This window comes from Poeciliopsis prolifica, unplaced genomic scaffold, assembly GCF_027474105.1.
Source record: "Poeciliopsis prolifica strain line A6 unplaced genomic scaffold, Auburn_PproV2 SCAFFOLD005, whole genome shotgun sequence".
NCBI lineage: Eukaryota > Metazoa > Chordata > Actinopteri > Cyprinodontiformes > Poeciliidae > Poeciliopsis > Poeciliopsis prolifica.
In genome coordinates this window covers 17,301,350-17,323,942 of record NW_026562380.1, presented here as the reverse complement: position 1 = coordinate 17,323,942, position 22,593 = coordinate 17,301,350, and the positions used below count along the sequence as shown (strand labels likewise).

The following is a 22,593-nucleotide window of genomic DNA, read 5'->3' as shown; positions in this document are numbered from 1 at the left end:
CGTGTTGTGTCATTGGTCGTTTTGAAGCAAATGTGAGTCTGTGAGTAATGTGTATGTTCAATCACTTTCTCTGTCACCTCGGTCTCTGTGAATGGAAAAAGGTCAGGCCAGCATGTAGAACACTGTTGGGAACCCTGCAAGCCGATTGCACAGTTTGCAGACACAACCCGCCGCTGTTCCTCTCCCTCCATCGACTCACTGCAAGCACAGAGACTTAATGAGCCCAATCTGCTAAAGAAAAATATCTATACAGCCTTGTTGACAAGACGAAGTGTTGTAATTAGTGCTTACTTGCTGAGGGGGTTATTTCAAGTTCAGCAGAGACCGCAGCCAGAAACGAAGGGAGTAAGAGACTCAATATAGAAGCAGTGCAAGACTTAAAACCTCTGTGCTTTCCTGCAGCACAGGTTCTTTGGAAACAGACCTGCTGCAGCTTAGCTGTGGGAGAGTTGTTTACAGCACCGCATGCTTTTTCACCACAAGCCACCGACGGTTCTGGGTGGCTGCAGCTTAAGCCTTTTAAAAGAAAAGGCTTATTTATTTCTGGGTCCCTTTCTTTTGGACCCATTATAATGTTTAATGTCGTCATCTTTCAATGTCTCCTCAAAATGTTATTGGTGCTTGATATGCCAACAAACTGTGAGCAGTCTGATTTTCAGAACATCAGGGTTTTTTTGTTACACAAGTATTCAGTAATAATTGGTGAGCAAGAAAAAGAGAGATATTTAAAACATTCTGAATAGATTAGGTTCAAAAGAAGAGAATTGTGCCATCTAATTTTAGGGGTGTGTTTTAATTTTCCTATTTGTGCTCCTTCAGTCTTTAACACAAGACAAAAAAAATCAGTCGGAATGTGGAACATTGAAAGGTCTTTGGGAATTCCTCTTGGGTGCAACATGAGCTCAATTCCCTCCCCATTATGCTTTGGACGATTTTTCACAATCGTCATGCAAAGACCTTGAAAGACAAGAAACGTGGCTGAATCGACCATCCCCATCCCAATAACTATGGTGCCATGATCAGACTTTATGCATATGTAGGTCAGTATGTACTTGTCTGACTGTAAAACAGCAGTCTAAAAGTGGAAGAACGCGCACACACCTCTAAATTGCACGCATGATTGCTATAGGACTGAAGCAACTTATGTCTTTTCCAAGATGCAAAATGCGAGGCTGTCTAAAATATGACAAGGGAGGAGGAAGAAATGCAGTTTATTGTCATTTATATTTTACCACTAGAAAGAGCTAAAGAAACCATATTTAGCATGTGCATAAGTTTTGATCTGTCAGAGCATTTGTGGTTCACTTGCTTTAACAGTTTAAAATGGACACTTTTTGCCCCGTGTGTGGTCCAGCGAGGTTGCACTGACCACTCGTGCACTTTTGCAAGCTTTTTTTGTGTGCGTGGTTCCGGGAACCACGCACCCCACCGCTTCCCCATCTGCTACGGTCCTCCAGAGTGTCCTGACTGTGGGAGGGTTAATCCCAGTGTTGATATGAGAAGATTAAAACTCCATTATCTAATCGAATGCGAAAGTCAGAACCAGTAAAACAAGCAGCAGATCATACATGTCCCACTCTAATAATTAGCATAAATAACAATATTGCTAAGTATCTAAATGTTTGCTACAAGAACGGGCAAAGTTGAACCAAAACAAACATTTAAGTTAATCAGAATGACTCTTTAAAATACAAGACTATGAGTCAGAAGGGATTATTCTTACTGTTTAACTAAATACACAACTTCAAAATCTGTCTACCTTCTTGGCTGTTCCAGGATGTCAAGTTATGTGACGTGACTGCAGACAACCTTTGTGGTTTTGCTAATGGACGTTGGTGTCATTTGATTCCACTTACTTGAAGCGCTGCTGTAGCAGTGCAAAAACGACTTTTTCATACAGATTGCTCAGTGGCGGCGCAGCGTTCTGTAACCGGCCTTACCCTTAATATACAGTGGGAATACAGCAACTAACAGAGCTATCGTCTCTGTTTTATAAGCTAAACAACTATTTGGGAAGGTGATATTTTTCAAATCACAATGTTGCTCCTTCATGTCATATTTTTCTCAGCCCCACCGCCACCCCAACCTTTACAGCTATCAAGGCGGATGAATAAGGCCGTGACCCCATCCAGCAAACACTTTAATGGTTGCATCTGTGGGGCGAACCGGGCCCATGTGGGGCCCCTCATTCAGGGGCTCTTTTAAGTGCAGCTCTCCGGGTTTGGAGCTCCATAGATGTCCATGCTCAGCGCCAGCGACAGCTCCGCCATAAACCTAAATGAGAGTTGGAATACGTTCCAGATGCTGGGGGACTTCTGCACATGCTTGCACATGTTGAAATCTCCACCGGCGTGAGGAACCCGGTGGGGGCGGAGGGGAGGGAAACGCCTGAGCCGCGGCTTAAGGGTCAAAGGCCACATGAGATTGTCTGGTCATTACTCCCATTAAGGAGGGAATGTAGGCCAGTTAAATAAGGAAGGTGTATCCTTTACATAGCCTCACCCTGCTTGATTTGTCCACTGAGTGAGGAGAGACTGATACTCCTCACAGAAAGAGCCGCGCTGAAGGAAAAAACAGCTGTTGAGATGCTGCTTTGGAGGAGAAATAGCTCAGAGACAGTTATACAAGCAGGTGGCAGCGATAATTTTGTAACAGGAAGCTCACGAATGGGTGGGAAAGCCACACACAAGACCGGCGGGAGTGTTTTCGATACAGTTTGACATTTGTGAGCACGGATAAGCCTTACCATTCTCGTGTCAGGATGAGCAGACATAAACAAAACCACTTAGCTGTTTCATACTCGCTCTCGGCATGTGATTTTGTTGGGGGGTTTTTTCTTCCAGTTTTAGTCATATAAAACTTGCTGTTGACTGAGGAACCTTTGGGGAGAGCGGGTTTCGTAACAGGTTCTGTTTATAGCTGTCTGCGCTGATGGTCGTCCTGTGGCTACAAACCACTGATTTTTGTAGGCCGCCTTCAGTTATTTCTGTGGCTAACAGTGAGCGGACTCAGTGTGAAGCTGCGATCCTAATTTACAGCTGTATTTTGCATGTAGACATTGAAAATGATGCCTGACACTGCTTTGTGTTTCAGTGGGTAAGAAAATAACTTGAGTAAATAACTCATGATGCAATAGTGAGGAACCAAATGCAGCAAAGCAGACTGGCAGGCAGAGTGGCAGCAGGTAAAATCTACAAGCTGGCAAAAACTCAAACGAAGAGCAAGAAAGTCCTAGGGAGCGCAAGAAATGGCAGGTTGGACAACAAATAAAGTGGGATGTCAGGCAAGCAGAAGGATCTGATGAGGTTTTGCAATGCAGAGGCTTTTAACTGCTGTGGAGGTGATTGAGTGACTGGAAACCCAGTTCAGACTAATCTGCAGGGTGTGGAGCTGAATTGGCCTTTACGCAAAACATCAGATGATCTTAATAAACCAAACACTGTGGACTGAAGGTAAAAATAAAAACCAAAACCCATACAAAAGAACAGAACATAAGAAACAACTAGAAATCAAAAGAAAAAAAAAAAAGAGTGAGCCGTGAATGCTGCTAAAAGTGGCTTGGTATATAGTCACAGTCTTCCTGACTTTCTTTTACGTTGTCCTGGTATGTTGAAGGACTGAACTGAAAACCAGTAAAAACAAAAGAAAACAGAAAAGGAAAAACTTTCAAAAAGCCTGGAAAACTGTTGTTTAGGGCCACTTTAAAGTATAAAAAAGGCAAACCCAACTTTTCATTTACCATGAAAGATTGTTAAAAGCACAAGGCCACAGTCTCGAGCTGATGACACATTCTGTGTGTGTGTGTGTGTGTGTGTGTGTGTGTGTGTGTGTGTGTGTGTGTGTGTGTGTGTGTGTGTGTGTGTGTGTGTGTGTGTGTGTACAAGTGTAAATCGTATAACCCAGACACTGCAGTGTTGACCGCAGCCTGTGAACATGTCCAGACCACAGGCAGCTCGCAGACACCACTACTGTTTTTGTGCGTGTACTCTTCGGCAAGAGATAAAACACAGCTCCAGTTGTAAGCCAGACACGAGACCCGCTGATGTTCCATTACATACCGCTCTTTTCCGCAACAACGCCGCCGGCTGCTCTCAGTCACCTCGTACAACAGTGATTAAACAATTTACTGTGCAGATTCGTCGCCTGTAAAGAAAGAGTAATTATATTTGCTTCATGACTCAGAAATTTGCTGGCATTTTTTTCCACAGAAAGACCTCAATAAGATAAGTACTAATTCATCCGTTGATGCTTTGAGCTAAAGTTGGAAGAACAAAGAGGCTCTTTAAGGTGTTTATAATCCTTCAGCATTACTTAAGGTGTTGTCACACTGTTGGCATATTGAAAAAAATGCATGTTGCGCAGGTCTAACACTCAGAAAATGACAGAAACCTGGTTGGAACCTCAAGTTATCTGCGTAGAACAAACATTTTTGATATGCTTGTGGCTGTGTAGTGAAATCAAACGTGTAGTTTTCAAAGGAGAGGGAACATCTATGTTTAAGAATTAGCCGAGCATCGGGGAGCGAAACTTCAGTTCACTTTGTTCCCCCAAAGGTTAACGTGGCCAAATTAGTCAGAACTCAAGCTTTCAGGGATGCTTCAAGCATTTAACATGCTGAGGGAAGTGAATCCTCATTAGTGCAGCTAAATATTTACAACTAAATTCCACATGCAAAAAATTTACCTGCAAAAAAATTTTGCTTGGAAAATAAACAATTGCCTCAAAAATTCAACTGCAAAAATTTGTCTAATTCGAAGATTTTTCAGGGAATGTTGGGATCACATGGCCACGTTACGCTCCTTTGATTACGTTACAAACAGCTGATAAGAATTGTAGCAGAGTTGAGCACTTGTATGGAGAGATTAAAGGAGCGTAATTTGATTGGCTAAAAGATACTTCACTCGGTCTAGTGCTGTTTGCTTTGGCTTGGGTCGCCGGAAGGTCACGACGTTCGCAGCAGAGTTCTTTACTGGCAAATGTTGAATTTTTCCCGGTGACTTTAAACTAAAATAAAAAAAATCACAAACATAACAGTAAATGATAAAAACGTAGAGTTTTAAATTCAAAATCTAAACAAAGTGATTCTAATGAGATTATATTATCAGACTGTATTTCGTCAATCATTTCAAGTAAAAAGATTAGAAAATATAAAGGAACAATAGCAAGGAAGTAGTTAAAAGAGGAAAAAGACAAATGCAAAATAAACATTTCAAACTATACCTACTAAAAGCAGAGAATTAAAAAAAAGTGTTATTAGGATCTTCGTCCTCTTCAATGTCATCTAGTGTGTTTTATATTCTTTTCTCTTGGCTTCATTAATCTTTTAAGGGTTTTCGGGTCTTTTCCCAACAAGGTTAATTATTTTATAGAATTAACCAAAGATGACAGTGGAGGTGGTCGCTTTTCTCTGTTGCACCCAGTCTTGTTTCCTGTGACAGCATTGACAGTCCTCAGCCGTCAAGCGTCCGCGAATAGCGTGGTTATGAAACGCATTCAAAACGTCATGCATTTCTGCTTCTTAAAAAAAAACACAAGAAAACAAAAACGAAGTCGTGAAGATGGTCTTTTTAACTTTCTACACCAGTTTCGGTGGTTTGCTGCGTCAAAGAAAATGTATTGAACTAATTATTTTTTTCTCTCTCCCTTTTTGTGGCGCTGTTTGTCCTCCATATGGGCTTCCTGCTGGTTGACGAGTAGGTGAGTAATACGTTTTCACACGCATTCCTGCAAAAACACATCCTTCAAAGTATTTAACAGTTCTGTGCTCTCAGAGCTGGGTGGTTTCAAAGCAGCTTTTCATTGCACCCCAAAGAGTCTGTGCATGTGTGTCCCAGCTCTGCTTTAGGAGGTGGAACGTTTCTTCACGCAGCCGAACCACAGTTCAGATCACTGTTAAACCTACATAGTCAAAACGCGCATTAAAGAGGCAATACCGGACATGGGAACACGCAGTCTCCGACTTGACCTCTGTTTGGCTCGGCATCAACGCTCACACACACTTTCACTTGGAGGGAAAAAAAACAACAAAAAAAGAAGAAGAAAGAAGCAATTTCCTTTCTGTCTCTTGCTTCTTTTGGCAATTTCAAAGAACAATTTTATGGTCCAAGTCCTGCTATTAATACTTATTTTAGCCAAAAGTGCCCCATCTCAGAAATTCAATAATAGCTTTTTTTTCCCCTCTGATATTGATTCTCGCAAAGTGTTGGCTGTGGTGGAAGATTCACTTTTAGTTTGCTGAGTCTGGTGTTCTTGCTGCAAATTAAAGTTCGGTGAGGATTATTAACGTCCCTGGCTGATAAGCAAATGGTTGGTGAACAGATGCGTGCTTTGTGGGGTGTTTGTCATTTCGTTCATGTGTGTTTAAAATGCTCAAAGGCATTGAACAAAAGCATTAAGGAATTAAGCTATTCAAATAAAACTTTTCCTTGTATTTTATTTGAATTTTATAGCCCTGCGTTAAAAAACAAACAAACATGAACATCAAGGTCTTTCCAAACATTTCTGCCCACTTCAGTAGATTTCCCTGATTCTTTTTGTCCCTGTAAGAATCTAAGAGTTATACATTAACCTTGATCGTGTTTTACAAGGTGTTTACTGGATTTCCATTGTGAACACGTTGCCTTTAAAACACACACACATGTGCCACACTCAGAGAACTTTGCTTTTTCCAGTCGGTTTTCTCTATAAGCTTTTTAAAACCATGCTGTTGTGATTTAAAAGTGTATGTCATCAACAGATTGTACGAAACTATTATAAAGTTGTTTGTATGCTTATTTAAAAACCAAACATCAAGAAGTGATATATTTTCAGTTTTCTTTGCTGTTGTTTGACAATGTTTCTTCATTTCAGTAAATATGTTCACCCCCCTTGGATGTTTAATCCTCTTTGTTGCTTTTACATTTTATGACTGATATGTACAAGCAGTTGACAAAATTAGGCTTTTTTGTCAGCAAAAAGTCATGAAAACCCTTTGATATCACACAGAAGCACATATCAAGTGGACATTTGAGGTGCACCAGTCAGATTTGTGGCCAATGTCTGACCTCTGGGTTGACCTATTGATTACATTTATAAGCGAGTCTCATTCCACGGCAATCAGCGCATTGTCCTGGGAGGGAGGAGTCGTTAATTTAATATTTTAGGAGCAGAGGCGATTATCTCCTTGCAGGGACGAGTTGCTGTAAAACAGGGTTTTATCACTGTAAAACAAGAACCAAATGATTACCGTCTTGGCATCTTAAATGGGCCCATTGGAAGAGCTCGAATTGTTAGGTAGCAGTCCTTGTGATTTACCCCTTGGGGATTTTCACTCCAATATTTCCAGGAGAGTACAGTCATTTCCAAATCCACCAGGTTTCAAAACAGGTGGAAGCTGAAAAGAGTGAAACGGAGCTACTTGGCTGTTCTCTGTTCAGCTGGGTTTGGGTCAGTTTTCCTCTTTGACAAAAACAAACTTCTCATGTTTCTGTGCTCTCTTTAACTTCAGTTTTAAACTGGTCCTGAACATTCACTCTTTGGTCTTCTTCACTTAGTGACAACGTCCACAGAAAATACTGCTGATGTTAGTGCAACCTCTAACGAGGACGATGCGTTTACCAAATGGAAAAAGATCGGATTTTTGAGTTTTAATTTTTGAGTCATCAGTCAAGTCAGTAAAGCTGAAAACCATCAAATTTTCATCAACCCTCTCCCTAAATTTACTGGGTTTATGTACAAAGAAAAAGATTTTAAAAAATGTCAAATAGATGATGGCTATCATCTATCATCTACAGCCTAGCAGCGAGAACAATTAAAATGACTTTTGGTGGTATTTAAAATGATACTTTTAGTGTCATTTTGCTGTGGAAATTAATTGCTTTGCATGAAGAAAACCCATAAAAGCAGCTCAAATCTGCATTTATCTCATCTATCTTTAAAATATCTGTTGCAGGTTGCAGACTCCCGATGTAAAGCCAGTTGGAGGTGAATGATGGTTAAATTAGATTAAGGATAAGAACATGCCAATGATCTGCCTAAGCAGACTTTTGTTATTTCCATAACAAATGCCTGGCACATTCTGTCCATTTTGTTCTGATCTGTATTACTTTTGCTGTCCATCAGCTTCATAAACTAACTTTTATGTTGAAAGACATTCACTTAGTCTATCAGGATGTCATTATTTACATTTTTGACTCATGAATGTTATGGCAAAATTGCACAAACTCACTTTTAATTACAATCCATCCATCTATCCGACTTTGTTTTTGTCAGTGCGTACACAGCAATATCATTTGCGCCGTTTTCCTGCCGCAGTTTTGAATAACTTGTTCGAAGGCATCAATTAGCTATCGAGAGAATCAAAAACTAATCAGCGTTTCTGTGATCAATGCATTCACAGACAGCCGTGCCAGTTCTGCAAAAACTGCAGCTCGAACAAATGCTCATTAGAGCAACAAATGATCCCCCTTTGTCTGCCACGAACACACAAATCGGAAGCAGGGTAAACACATCAGTGTTCGTGCCACTCAGGAGCCTGAGGCGTCCTTTGGTTCTGAAAGGACGCCTCAGGTAATGAAAGAAAAAGAAAAGCAACTGTGCCTGCGAACCTAACAGCTCAGGAAATAGCATGCAGTCTTCCAACACACATGCGGTCAACATGCAGCAGCTGGCCGCAGCTTTAGTCAGATAAGCAGGAGTGAATGCAATTTCCTTTCGTGGAGCGGATCTTTGTGTTTTACAGAATTCCACCTACGGAAGTTAAGAGACACAAGTGTAAGGTCACAGATTTTACTCCATTTCTAAATAACTTAAATAAATGCGTTTCAGCCGAGAGGAAAAGCCTCTTCACGTTTTGTAAAGCTACATGCAGCGATTAAAAGTGATGACGCTGTGGAAATTATTAAAGCAGAATCAGATAATAAAACAATATGTCCACGCTTTGGACATCTTGCAGAGCGCCGCCCGGTCAACCACCTGCAAAATGGAAAGTGTGTGCCACAAATCAAACCTGGCAAGAAACGGTGTGTTCAGGCTGCAAAAGATTGGGACAAGGGTTCACCTTTAACGATCCTAAAAGTACAGCCAGCGCTACAACGGAACGGTTGGGATCAAAACATATTCTTCTGACGGCTCCGTCTAATTCCAGGCCTGAATGCGTTTGGGAATCTGTGGTGAAATTTGAAAGCTGCAGCTGACAGATGTTCCCCATCCAAGCTGACTGAGTTTGAGCTGCTCCGCAAAGGTGAACATTTCAACTCTGGAGTCATTTTTCTTCTAATTCACAATTACCGTCTGCTCTGTGTTGGTCTACGAAGCAAAGGTTCACAGCTGTGAATGCGAGGTGTTGATTGACCTTATTGATCGACCAAGGATTTGTTGATAATCAGCCATTTTCTCAAAACCCAATTTTCTCTTGTATCAAGAGGGTCAACCGTCTTTCTACTACGTGAATGGCTAAATTTGCATAACATGCTTATTTAAAAAAAGATAAATCAATCAATAAAATGTAACATTATTTTGTCGGCTGTTGTCAGACTAAATAAACAGAAGATTTTGATTTTTCTCACCTTATTAACCTGAGACATTTTATGAAATATAGCAAAACAGAAACCTCCTTGGTTGCTGAATAGAAAAAAAAAATTATATGTCTTACTTATTGGCGTCATGTTGTTTTCCATCATGTCCTAATTTTTCTGTATTTTGTGCAGCACATCAGTCAGTAATTTGAAGTGAAGCTCATTGAGTTTTTACACGGTTCTGTTCTGAAATGTAAATGTATTTTGAATCCAACTCTGGACTCTGCTTGAACCGTTTATCTTTCCCGTTCTGGTTTGCTGCCGCCATCTTTATTCCTGTATCAACTGGCTCCACTTAAGAATGACCAGTGGTGCCCTCGTATGGATGGTGGCGAAACTGCACGACTAAAGAAAGATCTAAGTGGATGTTATCGTCGATAACATGATTTGTTATTGACCTAATAAGCCACTATAGAAATTAATCATAAGTCGATTGTTGTTGAATTATTTTCGCAAAAGTCTTGCTTGACCTTTTAGTCCACATGTCAAAAACCTGGGAAGATGAGGGTAAGCAAGAGGAGCGAGGGATGTAGCTAAAGAAAGACGACTAAAGACCAAACGTATGAAAGCAGAAGGACCACATGCTGCAGCAATCGATTAAAAAGTAAGAGCAGAAAAGAAACTGATGGATACATGCTGAAGACACTGAAATAGAAGTGGTTAGTGTTAATCAGGGCTAAAAAAAAAAAAAAAAAGAAGCCCGTCACAGGCTGCGCTTGAGAGGAGTAACTGTGTAATCAGCTGGGATGATATCTGTGGGGGGTCGAGGCCTGGGTGTGGGAGTGGTACGTCTGATTGTGAATAAATACTACATATAAGTGTGTGTGAGTGTGGGTGTGTTTTGTTTTTGAAAACATGCAGGATAGAGGCCAAACAACAGGAGGTGATCATGATGCATATACACCAAATATGCATCTGTCATAACAGCATGAGCTCCCTGCGTATGCTGAGGTAACAATTTGCTCCAATTGCAGCCGCAAGTGGTTTTGGTTAAACTCACAGATTTGGACTAACGATACCCATTTTTTGTTAAACAACTTGCGCTCAGCCAGATTGGAGAGTATCTGTGAATGAATTAAGTTCTTAAGATTTCGCAGCTCGCATTTGGGCATGGACTTTGACTGGACCACTCAAGCCGATGGCTACGCTCTTATCTAAACCGTTAAATGTATTTTTTGGCCGTTTATGTAGAGTTGTTATCCTGCCAGGAGGCGAACATTTGTCACAATCCCAAGTTGTTTTGTTGTCTTTCTCTCAGGTTAGTTGTATATTTTTCTCCATATTTACATAAATTCTGACCAGTACAGGAAAATATACCATCAACGTGATGCTTTGCCTCATGAATGGCATGTTAAGTCAACATATTTTCCATTTACGACAAAAAGTTCAATTTGGTCCCAGAAGAATAAAGTGAAGCGGGCTGAATATAAACTCATGTTACGATTTTAGATTTATTTGTAAAAGCAAAAACATTAAAAACCATGTCAGTCCATGTGTGCACCCATATCTGATAAACTGAGTAGGAGGGAAGAAAAATCTCTGACCTCGTTCACGCGAGCAAGAAAGTGCCTTCCTTTGTGAAGTAGTTCGAAGGTGATGACAGGAAAATGGCCGCCGCATTAAGTCAAAGCTGGTCAAGTCAAGTGACGTGTAGAGAGAATCGACCAGGGATTCGTATGAGTCGTTGGTTTACCAGAGGAGATGTAATGGAGTCACGATAGGACCAGATGTAGCGTGTCGCACGGCGTGTGCACACGCTCCGCACGCTCCTAAACACGGTCACGCTTCACATCACACTGATGCCCTTCCTCAATCGCAAACAGATACGTTACGCACTTCACAGTCGAGCGGCCGCACGCGTTAGATTGCCCAGAATTTCCCCACCAATCAGACATCAAACGAACGTGTGAAGGTTTCCCGCCAAAAGCTTTTGATGTGTTTCAATGCGTGTCATTGAGGCGCATGTTTCTCCCGTCTCCCTCCCTGGTGCTACAGCCGTTTGTCCCCCGTCGCTGATTGTCTGTGTTATCTGGAGGCCATCAGCCCGACTGATTGGGACGTTCCCAGAATTCCACCTTTCTTCTTTCTTTTTCTTTTTTTTCCACCCTCTGCGGTTGGAACGTCTGTATTTATCCCGCTTCTTTTGTAAATGTGGGTCTTGAGTGCTGAAAAAATCTCATCTCCCAGCTTAAAGGTGCTGTGTTACCCCTTCAGGTGCCAAAAGCAGCGTCCAGTTGTACTGGTCATCCAGTGCCAACATAGGTTCAATAAGAGAGTCCAACCTGCACATCCAGGAACATAAATATTCACACATTATCCCTCTCGTGTCTCTGCCACCGATGCCCCGCAAAGCTCTATGAAGAGTATTTGAAAAAAAAAAGTCTGGCGCAGTCTTCATTGCGCTTTGAATTGTGATTGTCTTCAGTGTGATGCAGTACAATGAACTGATGTGTAACTGCTTTATAAATTCAACTTTCTGCATTTCTAACCCTTATATTTTGGTTCAGCAAAATGAGTAACAAATAAATTCTAAGATTTACCCAAAAAATGTAACATGGATGTTTTTTGGGTTTTTTTCTACTCATCAAGTCTGGAGAACAACAGCTATAGATTCATGTGAAAATTACAACATATATATATATATAATCTTATATGTTGAATATATACTTCAACATATTAAAATGAGTTTTATTAATATATGTATCTCTGGAAGCTAAACCATCTTTACTAAATGTCTATAAATAGAACTAAAGATATGTGTGTATTTTCTTGGTTTGTGTTTTAGAACAGTTTAATTACTTTTGAAAAATCTTGTCAACATACGATAGATCTTTAACGGTAGGAATTCAGCAGCAGATTTTTTTTTTATGTTCAGGAAAAAGAGAAAATGGTGAGAAGGCGAAACAACTGGGGATTTGTTCATTTCCTTGTCTTCCTCGAAGGCTGACTGTGTCCTATTTCCACCAGACTGGAAATGAAAGAAAAATATCCTTGTTCCTCCTTCTTTTCTCAGCATTTCCTCCTCCTAAGACGGCTGCCTTTTTAAGTCTACTCTTTTGTCTACTCCTTACTGTGCTTTGATGCACTAAATATACAAATATAAGCATTTGAAATGTTCGGCCTATTAATATCTCATTGTCTTTTTAAGCTGTCTGCAAGATGCTCTTATTTTGTGACAGCTTTTCAAAAGTCACCCAAAGAATGCTGCTGCTAAATGCCTTATGGTGCCGTTTTTATTTGTGACTTTTGCCACTTTTCTCATAAAACAGCCTTACTCTGTCCTCAAAGACCTGAGCTGGCCAAAGTTGAGAAGAGAAATTAGTATCGAAAAAACACCCAGCAGTAGTAAAACGCTGTGACATGAATATTGCATTTGTGGACGTGTGTGTCCATTGATTTCCTTTTCATTCCTTCGCAGACCTGAGTAACGAGGAAAGCGAACGAGAAAACACCCAGTTTCATGTTGAAAACATGCGGCTTAAGAGGCAGCAGAGCAGATGGAGCCGTGTGGGCTGATGACAGGCTTTGACACGGTGGACGGCTCCTTCAAGTACCATAACATTACACTGAAATGTGCACCATTTATGCCCACACAATCAGCTCTCAAAGATGACGAGAAATCAACAGCTATACATGTATTTATCATACATTTCCACACAAACTCACATAGGCAGAACTGACTCAGTGTCTGTGGCTCAGTTTCTCTTTTCTGGTGATAAAATGAAACACTGAACCATCTGCTGACCTAATAAGCTCACTCCATCAACGCAGTTTTATCTCCGCCGTCTCGATCTGCGGATTTTTATTTTTATTTTTTTATTTTTTTTCAGAGCATCAGTTTCTTCGGGAGATCTCTGTTCATGTGCATGCCTAACAACGGGAAAACACCAGACAAGTTTTGACTTGATCTGTCCAGTGAGAAAGTTTTTCTGCAGTGCTGAGGATGTGAGTTGACCGGGAAGGGATTGTCGTGGGGATCGCATCCCACAGCAGCTCAAGAAATGTAGAAATGTTAGCTGAAATGCACAGAGCAAGCATATTTGTATGCTTGGCTACATATTAATATGATTCAAGTGTATTATGTTTTGTGTTAAATCCTACAGTTTTGTGTGTTTTTTTTTCTGTCACTTTCAGGAGTCTTTTGACTGGTTGGTTGTGATTGGCTCTTTTTCTTCCAAGGCATTCGCTGATTGGATGAAAACAATCTGTCAGGGTGGTGTGGTTCATTTATATGCACTTCTAGCTGTGAATGCTGTTGCTTCTGTACTTTGCATACATACAACGCAGGTTTACGTATGAAAGACTCAAACAAATCTCTTGCCTTTTTGCTTGTCTTGGTGCTCCGATCGTCGGAGTAGAGCATATATGCACTCACATCACTTTGTGCTGCCTTAGATCCCGGCAGCACAAAGACAACGCCGCAGGGATGCAGTTTTTGAGCTAGACTGCACGAAAAGTGAGCGTGTTTAGCAATCTCACCGTAAAAAGTGTGGGTGTTAAGAGTCGCCGATGATGATCTGTCCATTCCCTCTCTGTGATATACACTGGAGACGATAACCTGAACACTTCATCCAACTGTATTAGTATTCAGTTGACTTTAATGGCAGCAAATTGACATTTCGTTCAGAGCCATTCATCAGCATTTGGCACTCTAAGGTAACCAGAGAGTGTCACCTGCTTTGTGTCTCTCTCGCTTCATTCCCGGTGTCTGCTGGGACATGATGGGCTTCCACACCAGCACTCTTATAAACCCGATTAAAGCGACAATGAAAAGGTTGGGTGGGTGTTTATTAGCTCATCATCAGATTCCTTTGCTGTGCTGTTTGTTTCTTCAGCAATACAGAGTTTGATCTCTAGGTGTCATTGCTTGGAGTTGGGATGCCAGTGACGGTTCGTGAAACATTTGAGCCTTTTGTTTTGCTTGTCTTTGACCCAAACATGCGTGTGCGATGCTGCGCAGCTCTGCCAGGCCAGAAAGCAAGGCAAGAAAAACATAGGATCTGGATCTAGTACATTATGTTGCGTCTCGTTTGTGGTTCTCTAGCCTATGCGATCGGTTGTCATGGTTACAAAGCTCAGCACGCGTTTGTGTGATTCTCACCGCAACATTACTTCCAGAAAAAAAAAGTTAAAACCAACAAGTTTGTCTGTTGATGTGCTTTTAAGTCATACGATGCTAATTTTAGCAACATTGACTGCTAATGGTAAGAGGGACATGTTTATCAACCCTCCCAGAGTCCCAGGAGGGCCCGGGTGGACCTGGCGTGAACTTTTTATTATGTGCGTGGAAATTATTAAGTGGAGTCCCCCCACTTTGTGCGCCGTCCCAGAGGGATCAGACCGACTCCACTTTTACGAGTTTATTTATTTATTTTTATTCTGTAGTTTCGGGAACAGACAGGCTGATGGGACGCCCCCTTCCCGGCCGTTCCAACGTGGCGTCTGCCTTACCCTGCGGGAGGGTAAATGCTTGCAACGATGTGTGCTACTATTTCCAGCAGCAACACGATGCTAAGTCTCACAGCATTGTTTGTAGCTAGTGGAAGCAACATTGCTACCATTGACAGCAACACGTGTAGCTGATGGTAGGTGCAATGCATCTGCATGTCCGCCTCGTTATAATAAACCATGTTGGGTTAGGAAGGAGTAGTTATTAAAGAATATCAATGCAGAATTTTGCAGATGAAAAGTGACCTAAAAAAAAAGAAGAAGAAAAAGGTGCTTGTACACAATTACAAGCATTACGACTTTGCTGGTTCAACAGGTTTGTAATTATAGATAGGAAACATGCAGACAGACGTCTGCTGAAATGAACAGAGACAGAGCAAGCACAATCTGCAAGAGGAGAAAAAGAGTTTTTATCACCTGTGGCAATGGAGGTAAACGGTTCAAAACTAGGAGAGTCGAGAGGAAACCATCACGAAGAATCCTTTATTGAAATCTTGACTCTCCAAATATGACTGTCTTTCAAAGGTTTGCCCGACGGCATGACTAATGCTCGCATTTGGTACCAATCTCTGTTCAGCAAGTTCGCAAAAATAAACATTTAACTTAAAATGCAATTGAGCAAGTGGAACATGACAGACAGACATCATCACTGGGTTTAGTTTCTAGCAGCAGAGAAGTTCAGTTCCACTTCATGTGCCAATCACTGGCTCTGGACGCCCCGGCTGGTTTGGGTAACCACAGGGATTGAGCCGCTGGGCTGGAATCGAACGCCGTCTGGCTGCCAGCTCACCTCAACTGCTGATTCTGTATGCGCTTGCTGCCAGCGCTCCAATAAAAACATGAAACTTTCCAAAGGTTTAATTCAATTTGAGTCTTTAGAATCAAATTTGGATGACTTTTTAAAATTTTTTTATTTTTTTTTATGCAGAGACATTAAGTCGTTTTTCCTGGAAATCATTGCAGCGCTCAATGCTTATCAGCTGCATCGATGTGTCAACTTTTGCTTGTGCAGGGACTTGCGTAGATGTGCCACATTGTCATAATTATTGGGTTACTTACCTTTATGCTTGAAATAAATTCATACGAAACTAAATAAAAATGATCATTAAAAACATACAAAATTTATTTAAAAAAAAAAAAACATTTATATTTCGGCGTATGAATATGATGGATGCATTTTTTTTTCAGCTTTTGTTACCTGCAACTAGCTTCCTTTGTTGAGCAACATTAAAGATTAAACAGGAATACAAGAACTAAAGACTAAACCTTTAATTGGGTGTCCAACTGTAGCTCAGCTTTATCTCAACAGAAAGTACTAAACACAAAATAAAAACACTTTCCAGTTCTAATCTCACTGTACTGTTTTAAATTACTTGAAAGAAAAAGCAAAGGGTGCTTATAATATCTTCAATAAATGAAAGACAATCTAAAATATGGCCTGACTATCCTTTTTTTTTATATCAGTTTAACAAGCTGCACAACCGCAGCACTTATTCGATCATTGTTCAATTTGGACTCCAGCAGCTCGGTCTGAGTAATGAGCCTTCACGCACTTGCTCCTACCTCATAGCTAAGTGGCATTAATCAAGGCGGCCCATGAACCCAATGGATTTCCTTTGGCACAGGGAGTGTAAAGTTTGACATCGATGCACAATATTGGTAGCAAAGTTCAGTGGAAAGAGTCGACGATTGTGAAACGGTGAGGGCGTGCAGCAATGTTGAAGCTGTGCCTTGACTCAAAGGTTCGACTTTGAAGCAGTGCGTTTCTGCGACGATGTCTGAGAAATGAAACGATCCTGTTTAATTTGAAGGCGAGAGGCTGAGATCTCCTCCGACGACACGCGTCGTCGTTCTTGTTTTAGTTTTTGCTTTAGGCCAACCGAGTTCAAGAGGATCTAATTTTAGAAAGTGTATTAGAAATTCAAACTACATTCTTGTCACGTGAACTTCTCCCACGTTTCATTTGGGGTTTTTGACATCTGCTGCACAGCTCCCTGAACAGGAGTCCTGGACTGGTTTCAGACCCAAAACGGGTAGCTGATCGGATCTGTGTGTGTGTGTGTGTGTGTGTGTGTGTGTGTGTGTGTGTGTGTGTGTGTGTGTGTGTGTGTGTGTGTGTGTGTGTGTGTGTGTGTGTGTGTGTGAGCGAGCCAGTGTTTTCGTGAGCCCTGTTAGGTGTTGGCTTTCCTCACCGGCATGTCAGTCTGCGTCTAGTTAGCGAGGACACGCGCACTCAGTTTTCCGACTCTTCTCCCACCCGTCTCCAGCGCGAGCATCATCATGGAAAATAGGCTTCTCTCCGGCTCCGCTCTCTTTCTCTGTTCCTCTCTTCCTCTCTGCTCTCCATCCAGCCATCTCTCTTCGCTGCGATCGCATGGCTCCTGGATGTTGGAGAAGAAAACAAGCAGCTGCTTCTTCAGCTGGCAGGTTTCTAATGAGTCACTGCCTTTACACGCCAATTGTTCTGATGCATGTGGGTCACTCTGCTCTTCTTCACAGGTGTTTAAGGTATTCGCAAATGGACCTTCCAGTGACAGCAGTGTTTTTATTAGCTTGCTATGAAGACAGATTTTTTTTGGTTAAATCTAAGCAACATGTCAAAGGTAACAGAATTTGACAAATAATTTATTTTAAGGGTTTTTTCTTTTTTACATTCACATTCCTGTCAGGAGCAACAGGTTGATAGAATGAACACACCAACCCTTCATCTTTTCTAAACAAGGTCACCTGTCGTGTCTTCCAGCTCGTTTTGAACAAACAACTTTAGTAGGGGAAAATAAAGAAAGAAAAGAAATCTCATAGTCGTGACCTTTACGCACAGATCTACGCTGTGTAGCACCTTGTCGTCGGCCCGGCTCTGTTTGGTCGAGTGGTTGCCTAGAAATAAAACCCTTATGTTTTACGGCTACCATCATCAGGTACGGTACTGCGCTCCTACGGATAAACAAAGGCATTAACCAAACGCGCACTGGCAAGAAATTGGCCTGTAATCCGTCCTCCTATCCTTTTTTTTATCTCCTCTCTGTCTGACATGCCCCCTGACTCTTTACTCATCCGGGTCTCCTCCTGACTCTGTGCTGCTTTTACAATCAAACATGGTGGTACTAGTAGCAGTCCAACAAAGCAACAGAAGAGCAGAATTGATTACCGGATCGATGGCAGCGGTGGTTGTTATGGATCCAAAGAGTAAAAGATGAATGAGTGAAGCAGATGAAAGGAGCGCTGTTAGTTCTTGTCAGGCCTTTTAAAAATAAATAAATAAAGACATCTTGTATCACATCTTGTTTTATCTCTGATGCGCCGATATAACAGCCCGGACCTTAAGAGAGTCGTGTTATTTATAACCGAGCTCGGCCTTTATCTTCCTCTGATGGCTGGCCTGCTTTCATCCAGGAGGGCCCGCCGGTCTCACTCCTGTAATGCTCCATCGTTTTGATTCAAAGGGTTCAGCGTTGCACTCTTTGTGCCACTGTGGAGTCCTCCGCTGATCCGCTTTGTGCTTTCGAACATCGTGAGGCTTTCACGGATTCTCTTTCTTGGTTTTCCGTCCCTCCCTCTCTGTTGGTGTGAAGTTTGCAGGGTTTGCACCGAAAAAACAAGCAAACAGATAATGGCAGAGACGGCATCATGTTCTCACATTAGTCCCTTCACTTAGCTTAGTGTTTTTCTCTAAAAAAATAATAATATTTTTTTAAAACAAAATCCATTAATTTCTCTTCTTTTGTCTCCTTCTTTTAGGGTCGTGCAAAAATGTTCATAATCTGTGATGATTACAAAGGCATTAATGGAAAATTGGACTGTCACCTGAACAGTTTATTTCGATTTCATCCGGATTATATGTACCGCAAACCCCGCAACAAAGTCATCTCCATCACCTCCACTGTTTGACACTTGCAGTGTATCAAAGCTAAGATCGAGCTAAAGTGCTCTGGCTCCTTGAGTCGGGAGCGTCGTCTTGTTTCTCTCTCTCTCTCTTAATGGAAACGCGCGTTTCACAGCGCAGACCAGTTTCTGTCGCATATTTTGTGTCCATTTTAAGATGCTTGCAATGATTCCTTGTAAAGAGTCTCTGAGTCTCCAGGGAGCTGATTACTCACACACTTAAATCTCGCTGCTCGTGCTTTTCGGACTCCTTTGTCAGCCTGTTGGAGGGAAGGCTGTGGGGCTTTTTCGCTGTATATGGGTTTCTCTGCTGGACCCCATTCATCAACATTATGGCTGCAAGCGGTTGGGCCCTGAGGCCGCCTCTCCCTCTCCAGCACCTGCAGCCTGTCAGCGTGCCCCTGTCGAGCGTCAGCTCAGCCGCGAGCTGGTTTGACGGAAACGCGCCTAGAAGAAACGGTGCTGAAATCGAGAGGCACGTCCGAGGCGAATGTCATGCGACCCGTTAATTTCCTGGACATCAGTAAACAGCTGTTCAACTTTCTTTTTCACCTTCTGCTTTGCGTCAGTGTCACCTCTCCGGGCTTCTGTGCTGCATTTCGGATCCTGATGCACTCACTCAGTGGAAGAGTTGAGTTTGTTGATGTGGGGTTCCGTCAAAAAGCTGCAGGCAGCTGCTATTTTCCTCGAACTTTCCCTTTAAGGAGCTTGATTTGTCCAGTTGTGCCACCATTTCTCTGTATCCCCTCTGACCTTGTCAACAGTTATGCTTTGTACTTTAAGTATAACCGTACCAATCAATGCCAAGCAGGTTTTATCTGCACGTCACATCAATCACTTTCTATAGTTTTTTTGTTTTGTTTTGTGACTTTTGCAGGAATCACTGCAAAATCACTGATTTTCATAGCAAACAAGTCACACAAACAGCTGTGAAATCCTGGAGGGACTGATCAATGTGAAAAGAAGTTCAACATTATTACATTGTAAGCAGCACTTATAGAACGGATACACAGTTGTTTATTAATATTTCATCTTCTAAAATGCCAGAATGTGTTGATAAAATCCACTAACAAACTGGTAGCATTTGGTGGTTTGTTAAAGGACAGTTTTATCGATACGTTCTGCCGGCCCTTTCACAACATTCATGGTCCGTTTATTGCACAAGATTAAATTCGATGCCCCTCAACGTAACATTTTCTGTACGGGCCGCAAGGAAAAATAATCAACAATCTCAACAGCACAAAGTCGTCTGCGCATGCAGTCGCAGGTGGTGGAAAACGGTCCTGAAACGTCAGGATGAATATTTCGTTCACTCGCTGGGCGCTTGCCCCCGAATGTGATTTTGAATGTTGCTCACATTTTTCTTGATTAAAAAAAAAGAGAAAGATTTATTTATTTCTCTTCATCCCGATATCAAAGTCCTCTGTCTTGGTTTGTGCCAAGCCGTACAGTTGTGCATACCGTCACTGTGCCAGAAAGTGTTTCACATATTTTTGAAGGAACAGCCTGATCCAGGATGTCTGGAATGGTGAATATTAAACTATATTGAGATGGATGAGCAATATTTAAACTTCGGCTGACAGACACTTTGATGCGGCTTTGTGTAAAACCTTCTCATTGTTCGGTAAATGACTTAAATGATTTGCATTTACTGTTGTCCCTTGATGAAAGGAACAATTGACTGTCAGATAATGACAATAATGAGCGTACTAAACGTATATCTGCCACGTTTTTCAGGACCGGAAGCCAATAATGTCTGTGAACGACAGAAAAAAGCGGCTAAATCTCCTAAAGATAATCAGTACAATAACACTGCTGACTATTTGTCACCTGCTCACATCAATAGATTATTTGTCTTACTTCTGTTTGCCCTCACTGAATGATTCTCTTCAAAAACCGGAAAGATGGAAGTGGACAAAACAGCATTTCCAAAACAGACAAAATGCTAAAGCAGAAACTTCGCTGCTGCATACAGACAGAAGTATTCCTCATCATTTAACATCACCCAGACAGCTCAGTGGGCCCCGACGTAACACTTCTCCATCACCGTGTCCGAACGTAACCATCCGATGACGTACATTACAGTTCCAGTTCACCGAAAGGTCATTCACTTATAAGGCAGGCACATTTTCTTATTTCTATGTCTTTCACAAAGAGAGAGGAAAACAATGTTTAGAGTACAAAAAGGAACGAATTCAGAACGTTTTGACGCCATCGTCAATGAAACGTCTTTGTGATTATTCATAAAGCCTGAAAACGGCGTTTGGAGAATCCATTCCCCTCCAGACGGTGAACTGATTTTTTTTTACAAAAGGTTGTGATGAAGGCCTCCGACCCCAGATATTTTCATCAGACTTTTTAGTATTCATTTTTGTTTGTGTGGGTTTGCTCCTCTTTTTCTTTTTTCTTCCTTTTGCCAAACAAAGGGTGGCCCTGAAATCCATGCAGGAGCAAACAAGCACAGAGGAAATAATTGCGGCTGAAAACCTCGATGAAATACGTTTTGAAGGTCAACACGTCCACGAGATTATTCATCTGTGCACTTATCCGCTGTTTTCAATAAGTCCTCAAAATGCGCTAGGCTGCTATTTCATGCACAGACACAACAGTGCAATGTATTAAATTATCACTCAATTAGCTATTTTTCCTTTAGTAATTAACCATCAGTGCAGATCATGCATTTTTTATAATGTACTAAAAGACTTTTCTTTCTTTCTTTTTTTTTTGCACATCACTGGTACTCAGACTTCCCTGTGTAGCTCACAAACTTGCTTTTAAATGCACCTTTAAACTTTAATTGCATTATGTTCTATATTCAAGGCAGTTTGAAATTGCTGTCTTTGATTTTGGTGCTCCTGTTTGCAAATCAGCTTTCTCCGCTTTCAAACCAGGAATTGACAGCAGATCCAAACGTGGGGTTCGGGTTACGAATCATTCGTCCCCCGCAGCCGCAGGGGCGTGCTCGGCTACGCGCAACTTTTCATATTTCTTCTGAGGCCCGTGGAAAATTAATGGCTGCATCAATCATGCGGCTGATCCAGAGGAGAGAAAAGTACAAAGTGATGGCTGGAAGCGTCACACAGACACAAATGTGACTTAAACAGAGGAAGGGAGATTGGTCCCTGCAGAGTGCAGAAAGAAAGAAGGCAAAGTAGGAGAAAATATTGAAAAGATAAGATGGAGAGGCTGTTCAAATGAGACAAGAGGGAGACCGAAGCAGCATTTTGAGTGGAAATGAGCTTGAAATGAGCCCATTAATATCAGAAAGACAGATGGCATTTAGAAAAGATGTACACTAGAAAAACACCCTACTGAGACTACTAGCCAGTGCATATGTTGTGTGAAAACTTCCTTATGAATTTGAATTTGTTTCCTAATTAAGCAACTTACCAGATGACTGTTTGGCCTCGTGGGCAGCCGCCAGACAAAGAGGAGGCCTCGGATTCAATCTGGTGAAGTGGAGACTGGAGCAGCCTGTGTTCAGTTTTAATATTGTTGTGTTTGACTTACGAGTATTTAACCCCTTTCAATCAACCAGTCAAAGCACATTTCAATATGAAGGCATGTCAAAGTCAAACTAGGAACAACGTTTAGATGAATCGCAGAACCTTTTGAAGCTAAGACTGCGGAACCTACCGTCCATTACGATGGCGGTGGCACCATGTTGTGGATTTCACAAAGTAAATATGAACAAGGATTTCATCCATCG

At 41.6% G+C, this 22,593-nt stretch overlaps 1 protein-coding gene across 5 annotated transcripts in view; it reads left to right on the top strand.

Moving 5' to 3' along the window:
• kcnq5a (potassium voltage-gated channel, KQT-like subfamily, member 5a) overlaps window positions 1–22,593 on the top strand; it is a 94,136-nt gene that overhangs the window by 38,902 nt on the left and 32,641 nt on the right. The gene's annotated exons all lie outside the window — the stretch shown is intronic.